The 15,463-nt window shown below is 44.1% G+C and overlaps 2 protein-coding genes across 3 annotated transcripts in view; one reads left to right on the top strand and one right to left on the bottom strand.

The window, feature by feature from the left end:
- The window catches only part of MACROD1 (mono-ADP ribosylhydrolase 1), a 2,692,027-nt gene that overhangs the window by 876,489 nt on the left and 1,800,075 nt on the right, over positions 1-15,463 (top strand). The gene's annotated exons all lie outside the window — the stretch shown is intronic.
- Positions 1-15,463, bottom strand: part of FLRT1 (fibronectin leucine rich transmembrane protein 1) — a 476,852-nt gene that overhangs the window by 236,302 nt on the left and 225,087 nt on the right. The gene's annotated exons all lie outside the window — the stretch shown is intronic.

Here is a 15,463-nt window from a genome sequence, read left to right as displayed (position 1 = left end):
AGGCTGGCCAGCTCCTAACACCCTGTTTGCCAAAGAACAGTTTATGTTGGAGGCTGGCCAGCTCCTAACGCCCTGTTTGCCAAAGAACAGCTTATGGTAAACCTTTCTCAGCTGTAATCTCTAAAGGATGAAATTACCACCTTCTGACATCAGACTGATCAAAGTTTTGTTTCATTTCTGGAGAACATGAATACGTAAACTTTTTTTTCCTCATCTCTCCTAACTTCAGTCCTTCCACACCACACTTGGATGGCCAGTGTTCCTCGACCTTGCCCTGTTCGTTCCCTCCATAATCTGTTCAGACCACAACGGTCTGGATTTCAGTAACTCCATTTCACCCAAACCACTTTCCGGTTTTAGGAGGGCTATAATCATGGCTTCCCGAAGAGTGGGTGGGAGGAGTTGTTTTTCATAAGCATCTCCATACATTTGCACAAGATGGGGTGCTAGTAGTTCTGCATATGCTTTATAAAATTCACCCGTAAACCCATCTGGGCCAGGCGCCTTCCCATTGGGTGGAGATTTGATTACGTCTGTGACTTCTTCAATAGTGATGGGTTGTGCAATGTACTCCCTCTGGGCATCAGATAGCCATGCAAGTGTGATATCTTCCAGATATGTTAGTATTTCAGGCGCTTCAGCTGTGTTGCGCGTAGCGTTCATCTCCCCATAAGTTGCTGTGAAGGACGATAGTATACCCTGTGTTGTATGTTGTGGGGTGCCATGCGTATCTCGAATTTTAATTACTGTGTGCGTGGTGCGTTCATTACATATTTTACATGGTAGACGGATCATCTTTAACAACTGCGAAAAGACTACAATGGATTCAGAACTCTGCTGCCACACTATTCTTCCATATAAAGCCAAAAGCCCACATTTCTCCTACCTTGAAGGCCCAACATTGGTTACCAATTTCCAGAAGAGCCACATTCAAGCTGCTTTGCATCACCCATAAAGCGATACATGGAACAGGGCCGCTCTTCATCAGGAATAAAATCACCAAATACATGGAACAAAGAAACCTCCTCTCTAGATTTGCACCTCACCTCAAAATCCTACCATGCAAGTAAAAATAATTTGGTGTCCCATCCTTCTCTGTTCAAGCAGCCCAACTGTGGAACTATTTACCCCCAAACATAATCCACAGATAACTACCTTATCTTCAGAAGACTACTCAAGAGTTAGCTCTTCACAACATAACCACCATGTTCAAATATAAATATGCAGCCTATCCCTGTGTATATTAGCATTTTTTCGTATTAAATATTTGTACCTAGATATGTGTATTCCTTTGTATAAATGTGTATAATAATCATGTTTATAAATATATAGATATTTGTTAACAAATGTACATATTACTTATGGTTATCTTATTCTATGTTTAATATGTATATAGGTCACTGCAAAAATAAGTACATTATCATAAGTATTTATCTACAATTGCTTCACTATTGAATACAAAAAACTATAAAAACAAATAAATTAGCTTAAAGTACAGCAACACTTGAAAGTCTGAGTTTATTAAATACAACTTAAATCTTGATATATTACCTTACTTATACATATATACCTTCCATGTTCTTATGTATCTTTATATTTATTACTCTACTCCTAATTCAGCATCTCCAATGCTCTACCCTATATCTCACCCTATACCTCTCTCAAAAATCCTCTACCTCCACTCGCTGACTCATCCCAAACCTCAATCTACTATTCTCGCCAATGCATTACCCTGTTTCTCACCCTATAGCTCTCTCAATATATCCTCTACCTCTTCTCTCTGACTCATCCCAAACCCCATTCTACTACTATGATCCTCAAAATAACCCTTTCTAGACTCTTGCCTCCTCTACCCCTCCTTGCATCATCTCAAACCTCTTTTACTACTCATATCTCCCAAACAAGCCTTTATAAACCCTTCCTTTTGACTCTACCCCCTCTCTTCGTCCCAAACCTTCTCCTGCTGCTATGATCTTCAAATAAACATTTGATAGACCCTTCCCTCTTCTATCCCTCCACTATCGTTTTCAATCCAACTAACAGACTTACATGCCCACCGCTCAAATTAATTTCATATTTTCCATATACTAATTCACCACTAATCCTGTTTGGGTTCTGGAGTAGGGTGTCACTTGCCAAAAAGCACTTTGACGCCTCATCAGGGGTACCAAGCACTATAATAAATGCAGACCTTCATTCTTTTATCCCTCCGCTATCCTTTTTCAATCCAAATAACAGACCCACATGTCCACTGCTCAAATTAATTTCCAATTTACGTATGCTAATTTACCACTAATCGTTTTTGGGTTCTGAAATAGCGTGTTACTCGCCGAAAAGAGCTTTGATGCCTCATCAGGAGTAGTAAGCGCTATATAAATGCAATTACAATTACAATATAGTTTGCTGCTCAATGTATATAATAGATATATGGATAAATGTGTCTGTATGTTGGCTAAAAAAAGCATTGCGTTACATAAGGCGTGCATTAAACACTGTGCGGCACACATCTTAGAGTCCCTAAATCTTGTTTATTCGACCCAAGCGCATTATTTAAATTAATGGCCCCCATGATTTGGGAACTCTGCCGACTGCACAAGTGGGACTGCTGAGGGGATGTGACGTCCCCTACGGCAGCCGCTGAGAGACATATCTGCATTCGAGTCACACTCCCTCCTCTCGCACTCTCCCTCTCTCGCCTTTTCTCTGTCATGCCAACGAGGCGCTGTTTTGCATCTCAAAATAACTGTCCTACTTCAATAATTTTAAGTAAAGATAGTATTTAATTCCACCGCCGCCGCGCGCTGGCGCAGAGATGTGGCTGATAAATAAAGTCGTGCCCGCGTGCCAAACAAGGTAATGCGCCGATAAAGCTCAAGCCGCGGCAGCATAATTGCTATCAATTCCCCAGATCCCAAAGTGGTCTCTAGTTGTTCTCCTTTAACTGGCAGCCTTGGGGGGTATCTCATACACGCCTGCAGTACCCAGGCACGTGAGCCTCCCCCCCATCCTACCCACAAATTTCTGTGTCAAGCTAAAGTTCGAGGGTTTGAACTTTCGAATTACAGCTACACACTAGGCATGCCGTGTGACCTTCGTCATCACTTTTAGTCATTGCCTAGTGCCTCACTTACATTGCTAACACTTTGGCACCGAGGCAAGTGGCAAGAAAATCAATATATGTCATCGGTTGGTATTAGAGTGCATGGGTCGAATGTCTTGTTTGAAAACGCCTTGTGCCACGGCGTATGTCTAGTTATATCTATTTGCATTTATCCTCGAAGTCACGTTTTTACCAGAAACACAGGAGACAGTATCATGTGATGTGGAAATATACCATAAGCAGGGGAATGGTGAAGAGGGCGACGTACAACGACCATACATTACATATGATTGTATAGATAATTCATGTACAAAATTATGTACAATGTTCTAACAAGCAATGGTTGGATTGTTTAGTAGTAATGTACAATACTCCAGTTTCTATTCCTCGTTACATTTCTAATTATGTGGTATTGTCTACCTCAGCTGACATGCACTCACCTGCTAGCATCAAGAGAAGCATAGTGGCCCAAACGTCCCCGACACCAGGTGGTGCTATGAAGGGAGGCCTGACCGCAATCCGTCCTGTTTCTTTGGCTGTCCCTCCTGAATGTATGGGGGGGGGGTGTATGTATAGGTGTTATTTGTGTGCATGTAGCTATATTTCTGTGAATCCTTGTATAGATATTTGTGTATACATGTGTGTTTTGTATGTATAGTTGTGGGCATTCATTTGTATGGAGGGGTTTGTTAAGCCCAGCTGCTTAACAAAGCCAGCCCCCAGCACTGCTGCTTTTTTTGTTACTAGGGGCCGATATTGCAGCCAAAAATCACGTATTTCCACTGACCGTGGTCTACTGGTTTTATCAACAATCTCTTCTTGTAAAGTAAACAAAACTTAAATATTCATATGCCAATCTGTGCCCATTGTTAGGAGCAGCTTGAAGAGAACAACTTTAACAATCTCTTCTACAGGGAGTGTGTTTTTCTAACCATGCAAATGATGTATTCTCTCTAAAATTCTACATTATTACCACATAATTAAGAATTTTTCTTGTTGCTTTTCTACAGACAACCAAACAGCAAAGTTCATTTATTTTTTAATTTTACTTTTTGCTGGAATAAAAACCTAGCTTTTTGAGCTTTACATATTATATAAATATACCATCACCCGTGATATGTTATACGACTTCATTGAAGATGTCACTGATGACATCTGAGATGAAAGAAAGAAAGGAACTGATGTCAGCGTATAGGGGTGGTGGGGCTTTCATGTGGCTCAACCCTATTACTTCTGGGTTGGTGTATGGCCATATGCCACTACTTGGCTGGCGCTGAAGCACTGCTGGAAGAATTCTCCGGATCCAGTCTGCTGCTGCCCGGAGAAATTCTAATGGCGATAAATCAGTGGTTAGCTAGAGTATCCGCCAGAAAGAGTGTTATGGAAGCTAAGCAACTTCTTCTTCACTGGCTCGCAGAATGCGTGTCCCAATGACTTTGCCCTGGGAAACAACTCTGGTAGTAGTCAGGAGGTCCCTTCAATGTGTTTTTACCTCTCTGCCCATATTTAGACAATTTAGTCAACTATACCCTTGTTCTGTCAGCGTTGGAAAGACACTGAGTTGATAAAGGACTCCCCCTGTCAGCCAGCCTAGGGGCAGAGCTTCAAAGCCACCCGCAGCCCACAGGAGCTGTGCAGCGCGGCTGTGGACACTTTGAACATAAATATATAAATATGTATTATTTTTTTTTCCTATAGACCTTGATGTTGGAGAGTGTGTTGACTGCATCTAATGCCTCTTAGTGTGCCGCTGAGATCCTTCAAGGCACAATGGTGTGATAGGACTTGCCCAAGCTTAAAACATGTGCCTGCAGGGATGTCAAAACTACTAAAAAGGGTGGGCGTAGTTCGCGAAGTAGCACTTCGCGAAGCTACGCAAAGTGAAGTTCGCACTACGCGAGCTACGCGTAGCACTTCGCGAACTGCGAAGTAACATGTTCGCACTGTGCAAGATGTTGTTTTCAATGATTGCACAGTGCGGACAAGCAACCGGCACTGTGCAATCATTGAAAATGGCATCTTGCACAGTGCGAGCTGTAGTTTTCTGCTGCTCGAGTAGATTTTTACTCGAGCTGCAGCTTTCTCAACGCGAACTGGTAGTTTCTCATCGCGAGCGGTCGCGAGCATACGCGACCCCTCGCAATGAGAAACCTGACCTTCTCGCGTTGGGAATCTCGCCGGGAGGTTTATTTTCCATGCTCGCGATCGCGAACAAGGAAAAAGTCTCGCCAGGATGTCATTTTGCTTGCTCGCGGTCGCCAACTTGACGTTGAGGACCGCGAGCAAGCAAAAAATGACCGCAGCACTACGCAACACTACGCTACGCGTGTTCGCACTGTGCTACGTGCAGTTCGCGTAGCGCGAAGTAGCGCGAACTTCGCAAACTACGCGAGCGTAGCGTAGTGCTTCGCCCAGGCCTAAAAACTACACCTCACAATTCGCTACTGCCATAAACAGTAACGTGGTGCCAACAACACAATGGAATTGAGGGGTTCTTTAGCTTAATTTCCCTCTTCAGTTTTACACAGTGCAGCGTCATCCTGGTAGTTAGATGCTGTCTTACACTTAATTACATCACAGTCAAGTCCAGTTTAAATGCTGATTCCAGTACAGATAGCGCAGCAGCGGTGACTTCATACAGACTTTCAGCCAGAATACAGTGCAACCCACTGGCAAAAGTGAATGGTAAAAGTTGTTAGTTTACAACATACAGGTGCACAGATTCTCAGGCAAGGGGAGAAGTCACATAAACAGATCATCAATTTATTTAGTCCAGTGTTTAAGATGTTAACAGGGGTTAACACCCTCTCCAGAGGGTGCTAACCCCTGATAATTGCTCATCCTGCCATTTTGAGTGAGGGAGCATAATGAGGAGAAAGAAGTTCACAGCCACTAATGCCCAACAGCATGGGGGCAATAAGGCTGGGGCAACCACTGCCCCAATCTCAACAAGCACAAGCAAAGAATGCTCACCCACTCTGTCGGTGTCGCATACTTGAAGAAATCTAGAGCGGAGGAATGATAACTGGCTATATCAATTCCAGCACACAATATAAAGCGCTAACATTTTTGTAAACTGCTGATAATCTGGATCTGTGAGTTAAACCTTTAATTATAGTTGACCAGTTAATAAAAAGTAATATTCTTTTCGTGCCTTCATTGGTCTAACAAATAAACCAACCATTTTGTTCCTCTTCAAATGGTCTAGCATAACAAACGAGTTTTATGACTGCGGAACCACACGTGTATATCATTTAAGGATTTCATGTTTGACTACACAATATCCTCTACACTATAAACCGTTATATACAATTAGTTTTATATTCAATTTTAGAACCTGTTTGTGGGGATAATGGCAATTCCAAGATTTAGAGAGTTTGAGATTTCTCATAAAATTGAAGAACATAGAAAAAGGCAAAAATATTCTAAAAATGCCATTGACTATAATTCAAAAATGTATAACGGCTAACCTTATATTTTGCACCTATGCCATTTCATGTGTTCTTTTGAAATGTACAAAGAACTCACTCAAATGTTGGCCTGGAGCCCCTCACTGGCTGTGTAGCACGGCTACAGTTGATTGGATTTACGGCTCGGTAATGTAAGCAGTTTCTGTTGGGATCTTTGTATGAGCCAAGCTACAAGTCATAGATTTGACTCCCTGCAGGGACTGCTCAACCTTTCACCTGCCCAAGGTCAATAAAGTGAGTACTATTATATTGTGTGATTGCAAAGCAGCTGGTATTTACACTGCTGTAGCACTATATAGTATACAATTTATCATTATAAAATAGTCGAATGAACTCAAGAATCATTTTCTTCTCATTACAAGCACATTATAACATTATAACATAGGAAGTCACTTCAATGAGAACACTATGGCCCTTATTACGTTGTCGAGCAGACCGAGAGGCTGTTGGTGGCAGCCCGCCTGACATCTAGGGCAGTGGTCCGACCACCGCATAATAATACCGATGGTCGTAGCGCAGGGGGCAAGACCGCCGCCTCCGACAGGTTCAAGCAGCCTGTCGGGGTGGCAGTCCGAGCCTAATCCCTATAATGGAGGCGGTGCCTGCGGAGTCATCGCCGTAGGAATTAGGATGTGTGTTCCGACAGTCTTTTCATGGCGGTTCGACCACCATGGAAAGGCTGTCAGAAAGGGACTTTGGGGAATCCCCCGTCCCCCGTAGGCCTCCGCCATGGGGTCAGGGGGCACATGTGGTGCCTCCAGACATTTGCCAGGTACCACACTGTGCCTGGCACACGATGCATGGATGTTTACAAAATGCTTTTTACTATTGCGTCTTGTGCAGTGTCCATTTTCCTGGGCTGCTGCACAAGCCGCAATAGTAAAAAAGCATTTTACGACCTCCTACACGGTGGTTGTATCGTAATTTGACTGTAAGTTCTGACTCCTTGTCTCGTGCCCAAAACAATGGCAGTCGGATGCTTGTCTGACCGCCATCTTAATGAGGCCCAAAGTCTCTAGTTGCCCTGACATCCTAATAGCCACACTGAACGATGCCACATAACAGTAACAGCAGTCATATTTTTCTAAGTGTACTCTTACGTGTACTGTGTGCTCATTCAGAATTGACACTTCCTTGATGTTTGCTGATCTAGAAGTATGCCTCTAATGCGCTTATGCACATTGATGTTTGTTTCTCCTCTATGGCAATGTTTCCTTCAGGGAAGCACCTTCCCTTGCACCCTGATTAAATATGGGACTGTTCCCTCCCCATTCCCAGCCTAGAAATGCCCTTAATACTGCCCTAGACAGGAGTCAATCTAAAAGCGTTTGCAGGGTTGGAAGCTGCCTACAAGCCCAAGCCTGGGTTCAGCTGCACAATATATCAAATAGGCCAGGGTCCTGGGAATCACTGGCACTTCAGAGATGGAAAATGCTACTTGTTTCTTCTTTTGCACTGGTGTCACTGTCATGGAGTTGATTGAATTAGCCCCTCAGTTGTCACCCACATAGTGCTTTGAAACGAATCAATAAACATACGAATAGAGTGTCCTCCCTCCCAGGAAAAAATGTGCACATTCACATAATTCTTAAAAACTGGTCTCTGAGCGTCCGTCAGTTTCAAAAGTCACTTAAACAGGATCACTCTCCTCCTGTGACCCAGTGCAAGGTATCCTGTCCAGTGCATTTAAAGCACAAAGATCTTTGATGGGTCTGATTACGTTGCGGATTTTGTGAACTTGCATTCAGGCTTTTTGGGGTGTATAATTGTAATCAAGTTGTATCGGGTTTTGAATGGTAATGATGTTTTTTGGAGAAAGCCAATCTAAAGTTATGCTCCATCTCTCTAAGTTTGACCAGATTTGGCTAACAAGCAGCAAAAGGGGATTTATTGTTGTTGTGGAAATTCAGATGTAACCTCATCAAAGAGGATCAAAAATATAGATATTAAAAATATCCACAAACTGACCTAAAACTATAATTTATAGAGCACTGTCATGCTCTGCTTACGAGTCTGTGTGTGCATGTGTGTATATATTCATGCTGCGCCAGTGAAATAAATGTGGCTAAGTTATACATGTTATTTGGAGTAACTGTAGTAATAAACACAGATTCAGGTATTTATTTCTATATTCCAAAGTCCAAACTACATGTTTTTATCACAATAGTGCAATTCTCGGAACCGGACCATATTCTGAATCTTAGCTATGTAATTAGATTGTGCTCTGGTTCTGCTTAAATGCCTGTGTTTTACCTAATGCACACAAAAGAGCAGCATGGCACAAACCATTTATGCAGATAAACAAAGAATGACATGCTATTCATTGCCATTGTTGAGACAGAGGGGGGAGCATGACCCACTTGTGGCTTCCCCACTCATGAACATGGACCTTCTCCACACTGAACAATGATAAAAGTAACATATTAAAGTCAGCACATATAATATATGCTGCTGCCTTTGAGGTATAGGTTTTTCAATTTACATTTCCTCGATTCTAAGATAGATATCATGAGAACTGACTCAGCCTTATGCCCTTTTCACAATTACTACCATCAATGCTATTGTGTTAGGCAGTGACGGCTGCTAGCAGGGGAAATCGGTGAGACAACGCGGGGGGAATAAAAAAAAAGAAAAAAACGTTCCTGCAGCCTGACGTCCCCTGCCTCTTCAGACAATGTTCACACAGGCCCCCAGAGTCCCCAGCGCCAATCCAGATGCTACTCTCATGCTGGTATTAACCAGCATGAGAGAAGCTTAGAGATTGGGCGGAGCGGGCTGGTTCCATGCTCCAGCAGAGACTGGGAGCCTGTGCTCCTGAGCCTGCTGATATCTCCAAGCAATAGCCTGGAGATATCCAGATGCGCATGTCCGTTTGCCCATCCTATGACAGACGGCCAAACCTACATGCACACTGACAATTCCCCGCGCCCACCACTCCTCCTGCTCCAGATAGCCCCGCCCTCAAGACTTACCACTGGCTCTGGAGTAAAATAAAATGATTATAAAGCAGTTTTATTAACAGCTTTATTATGATTTTATTTTACATGCGGCTACTGGTTCCAGCAGTGGGGCGACGCTCCTCCCCCATAACGGAGGAGCCGCCCTTGGTCTTGGGCAATAGTGGCACCTCTTATTTACACGGCTGTGCTATCTAGAATGCTGGAGCCAACACTCTTTCGCTAACAAGTTAATAATATTCTTCACAGTATGTCACACTGCTGCAGTGCCACATCCCAGAGATAAATCCATATCTAAGAACAAGAGCAGAGGCAGCAGAACATGAAGGGACATACACTTAAAAAAGCATTTGCAGGGGGGGGAGGGCATAAATGTGAGAATTGTACCAGTATGTGTAGGGGAGCGGGGTTGCGTGTGTGTTAATGGTTGCATTAATACTAGATAAATAGATACTCAGGCAAAACTATTATCACTGTTTATTTATCGAAATGAGCACGTGTCTTTCAAGTATTGTGATATTGCTCCAAGCAACCCCTTTTTAATAGCTGCCTAATGTTTTCAGATCTGTAAATATTCATCTTTTCTCGGAGCCCAACTGGGAAGGCGGGCTTGGGGGAATCTTTCCTGCAACTACCATTAGCGACAGATTCCCTTGTGTTGGATGAGACCGTCCCAGGTGTTAGTCAAGCCCCTTGGCGGGCTGTGTAAATCGACAATCATTTTTTCCAACTACCGCGCAGTGAGAGAAGAACCATCTGGGAGAAGAGAACTTGAAGGTGATTTAGCGACCAAAAATCATAATAGCACGTATGTGCATTGATCTAGAAGTCCAGATACGCAGTCACGTACACCAAACAACACTAACCATTATAAGGCACCTACAGCCAAACAATTACACAAAAGTACCAGACTACTGGGAAGATCCAAATCAATCATTCATTAAACAGACCCCAGTATTTGCCATAATCCTCGAGTCCATGGCGTGAAGGTACCCAATCTTGCATGTGATGCAAGGCCATATTCATGCCAATACAGTGCTGTATAAACATTATACATCTAATTGCCTATCGGCTTACAAAGAGTTGCTAAGGATTTCTGTTAGTCATGTCTCTTGTTAAAACATGTCCAAGTTAGCGGTAATACCTTACTGGCCAATAGGGATTATTTTAGATGTGTTCCAAATAACAATAACACGCTCTCAGGAATGGTGGTCGTGGGGAGTGCGCGTGTTTGATTTTCTATTGCTTCTGCACTCTTTGTAGGACGGAAGTGGAGATCTTCAAAACTTTATTGGTGGCAGAGCTGGATATTTCATGGAGATGAATAGGTCTGTCCCCTCTTTAGTTCTTTATAAGCCACATGAGCACTTTTCCATACAGCCCACTGTGTAGCGTCTTATAATAGGACCCGGAGACTCCCAGTCTGCACCGCACACACCCAAACTCCAAAGAGCCAATGGGAGGGCATGCAGCCATTTGTGGGAAAAGATCATGTGTATTACAAGCATGTTAAGCACTCACACACAAAAAATAACATGATCATCAAAAAGGTCAAAAGAAATAAACACCGTACAGCAAGTGATGAAATACATCTGTAAAAATGTAAAGTAACACACATAAATGAATGATTACATATCCCAAGATCTGAAGACAAGCACACAAATTATTTGCATCAAGCCACTACCATGAACGTTCCAACATTAAGGTCTTTCCCACGGACCACACAGGTGGAATCACCTGCATCTCTGATGGGCTGTCCCTACTCACTGTCCCATGTCTGCTTCTCAGGGTTCCACCCCTCCAACACCAGGCTGACTGAGGAGCTTCAATGGCGTGACCGGGAGCTTTAGCCCCATGCCTGGTGAATTGTGAGCCCAAGCCCCTAGGCTGGTGAGTACATCCTCCACACGTATCAGGATTGCTGCACCCTACCCTCAGTGCTGTTCTGGGAAGTATGAACTGGAGGTCCCCTCTGCGGTTTAGAAGTAAACTTGGAAGTAGGTTTCTCACTATCTGGGTTGATAGAAATGAGGGCTGGGTGGGCTGGTGAATGGAGCTGCTCTCAGCTCGTCTGCAGCCTGCCTGCCTCTGCCACCACGATGCTCCAAACGTAAAAGGAGGGGACCAGGTGCAGACCATAATAAATACCCCTGGCCATTGTGAAGGAGGAGGGCGGAAGTGAAGTGCAGTTTGCGCGGCACCCATCCCCTTCCTGTGACCCCTCTCTCAAGATGGGAACAGGAAACTGCTCTCATGGGCGCGGCAGCTCGCCTCACCTGATTGAGGGCCAGAACATTGCAAGAACCCGAGAGGGCGTGGCCCACAGTGGCAGCAGGTCTGAGCACCACACCCCTCCAAGGTGGCATGGCGCTCTGTCCAGAAGATGCTGATTTCTGTTTTTATCTGGGAGCCTTTTTTACCTGTCCTTTACTCCGGACACTTCCATTTTTCAGTGAGCTATCCCTTGTCTCTTGCAGCCTGTAGGAATAGATCCGGGAGTAAGAAGAGACCCACATCATATGCCTTTCTAGGAAAAGGTCTACTTCAAAAGAGTCAGCTCATCCCATCTATGTAAGGCGTGGTGGGGACAATTTTGAGGTGCCATTTCTAACTTTTAATTTTGCTTTACCGAAGCCATGGATACTCGGAGGTATATCACAATTTCCAATATAGAGACCGTTTTTTAGGTCTCGCCTGATCCAGCGCATGCGCTGGTCTGGCCGAGACATTTAGTGTACGGGTTTTCAAAGTGCTGCCACACGGCCTAGCGCTTGCGTTCACACGAGCGTGCACGCGCACAGCCGGCAGCTTTCAGCGCCCGAGGCGCCATCTGGAGCTTTCACTTTGTCCTATCACTTTCACTTTTGTGGCTTATATCGCTACAACTACCGATAAAATATGAATAATCCTGTTTTCGTTCATTACATTCGCTCCTACCTCTAGCCTTCACGCAGTCAGCAGCCCTTCCTGTGGTTAAAAATATTTTCTTTATTGTTGTGTGCGCCTCTATTATGCTTCTAGCGCCAAAAGGCAGCATGAAGCACTACAAATCACACAACCGTAAAATAAGAACCCACAGTAACTCGATGTGTTCAAATAATTCTGTAAAAACTGTGCAACTTTGCTTACATCGGGGTATTTGTTGCTTATGGTGTTTTTGCCACTTCGTGCCTCTGTTCTTACGGAGCCCAGCTACACTTTTACCTCGTTGTTTTTCACATTAAAATGTCTGTCGTGGGCGTGAGGTTTGGGTGTGAAAAGTGGGGGCTGACAAGACGCAACTTACCTGTGCAGCATAGGTCAGGGGAAAGGGGGTAAATTGGTAAGGTCCCTTAGACGCATGCACGGTATGTGTTTTTTAAGACACACATTTATTTAGATGCGCCCGGTAATGTAAATCAGCAGGCAGGCACGTTCACAGGGAGCAAAGACATGCACATACACTAACAATCGCCCATGAAGTCCACTCACGTACAGCGTAGCTAAATTATGAGTATGGCACCAGTAAACTTAAAATAGAATCCCCGCCTTCATGCTAGACCAAACTGTGTGATCCTTCGCAAACCGCCTTCTTTCCCCTGAAGTATGTGGAAGTGTAACGCGTTCTTCAACGCTGCATTTGGGACATTTTAATACATGTTATTGTGTTTTTAAAAACATGAATGGTGGAATTGTGAATGTTCGAATGCTTATTTGTGTTTTTTGTATTATTATTATGTGCAGTAAGGTTTTGTTAAACCAAATAATGATATGAAGAGCACTCAGACAAATCAAATCTGCACAAACTGAAACAAAGACATAAGTGCACGCATAAACACCAAATTGACACACGGGCACCATTTCCCACAGATGTTCGCAGGTAGTGCCACACAGAGGCACAGATGCATATCAATGGAGACACCAGAGGAGTCAAAACACCCTAGTATGACAAACAACCACCCACGCCAATAGCACAACCACTCACGGGTGAACATTGCCACCCCAAGAGCACGTGCCCCCCAAACCAAGTCATGAAACTAGGTAGAACTTGGTTGTGCGTTGCAAACTCACGTCTCTGACGTCAGCGGTCTAAAAACACACACGCACACACTCAACGAAAGGCGAAAGCAACGCATCACTTAAATTGCATCACAAACATTTGCATAATCGTTCGATTGGCAATATAAGTGCCTGCAGCCCGTGCTGCAGAGAGGGGAGTCCTAGTGGATGCTGTGTGTGCTGAGGGCACACAGGAGGCAGTCAAGCAGCATCAGAGCTTGGGCGCCCAAAAGAGTGCGAGCATCGCCTCTCAGCACCTGCAACACACACAGCCACTGAGAGCAGCAAACGCCACAGTAAAAGGCAGGTATGGCGCTTCAATCCAACCAGATACTGCACGCTGTCTGTTCTGTGTGTGATTGTTAGCTCATCTCGCAGTTCTCTAGGGAACGGTGCATGCTCTGTTATCAGTCTGTTCTTCTTTAAGTGTTTGTTAACTCTGTCTGTTCTTGTGTGTGTTTGTTAGAACTTCTCGGGTGAAGTATTCATGCTCTATATGTCTGTTCTTTTTCTGTGTTTATTACCTCTGTCTGTTCCTGTGTGTTTGTTAGAACTGCTCGGGTGAGCTGTGCTTGCTCTATCTGTGTGTTTGTGTTAGCACTGTTCGGGTGAACAGTGTCTGCTTCGCTATTAGTCTGCTTCTGTGTGTGATTTGCAGTCCCAGTCAGGTGGTTCGTGCCTGCTCCGCTTTATGCCTGTTCAGTCCTTGTTTGTTAGCTTTGTCTGTTCTTCTGTGTGTGATGTGCAGCCCCACTCAGGTGGTTTGTGCCTGATCCGCTTTATGCCTGTTCTGTCCGTGCTTGTTAGCTCTGTTGTTCTTCTGTGTGTGATGTGCAGCCCTGCTCAGGTGGACCATGCCTGTTCTGCTATTTGCCTGTTTGCCCACTTATAAGGTACAAGGTTTAGCCATGCAACAGCAGATGTTGTTGCACCAAGGATATTGTGCTGCAAAACTAAATACTTATAAGGTCCCAAAAGCGAGACCTATTGGCTATGCCAATGCTTGTTACCTTAGATGGGAAGCTGTAGTATCAGCTGAGTGTTACAGCGTCAAGTCATGGTCTTGCTTGAGAATCTTAGAAACCAAGGCTCGATGTAATGTGGTATAAATTGATAATGATGCAAATCAAGTGGCAGCATATTGTTCCTATTGAAATGTACTCAGTTTCTCGTAGTATCTTCCCAGAATGCTGAGTTTCCCTTCATGTTCTTGCTCTGAACTCCCTGGCTCCTGAATATTAATTTTTAATAGCTCTAAAGTCATATAGACAAGAATAGGTTGCCCGACATTGCATATATCGACCGAATCTCCTTAGAGGCTTACTCTCGAAGTTTGGCGCAAAGATACCGTTTCGGGGACGGCCACTGATGCACTTCCAGTCCTGAACCGCAGTGCCATAAGTCCATTCTATAACATCAGAGTCTTTTTTTTCCTCCCTCGATAGGACTAAAGCCTGGCTGAGTAAAGAAAAGTGTAAAGTGTGAGATCCAGCTGCGGTCTGTGCAGGTAACAGTGGTGGGGCGGTGGGGCCGGGTAAGGGGTATAATGAACTTTCCCTCATCATCATCCCTCGAAATCCCCCCTTACATGGCACCACCACCGCACGTTACCTGCATGGACCGCGGCTGGTGAGATGTTAAACCTATGTGCCCAGGTAAGAATAGTAAATGTTGCTGATGAATCATGGATGATGAGCTTCTGTGTTGGAGCTATTATTATCTTTGTACTATGGGTAATCAAAGAAATTGCCATGTAGTGGACCCTGTTTTGGTATTTGTCAGTGAAGTAACAGCCAGGTAGACAAGTGATGGCAAGGCTGTTTCCAAAGTACCGTATTCAAATGTAGTATGTGTGTCCTCCCTACATCATTCTTTCCTCCTACCAGGCCAATATAAAA

Source organism: Triturus cristatus, chromosome 9 (genome assembly GCF_964204655.1).
Source record: "Triturus cristatus chromosome 9, aTriCri1.1, whole genome shotgun sequence".
Classification (NCBI taxonomy): domain Eukaryota; kingdom Metazoa; phylum Chordata; class Amphibia; order Caudata; family Salamandridae; genus Triturus; species Triturus cristatus.
Note: the sequence above shows the minus strand (reverse complement) of the source record. Positions and strands in the feature narration are given on the sequence as shown.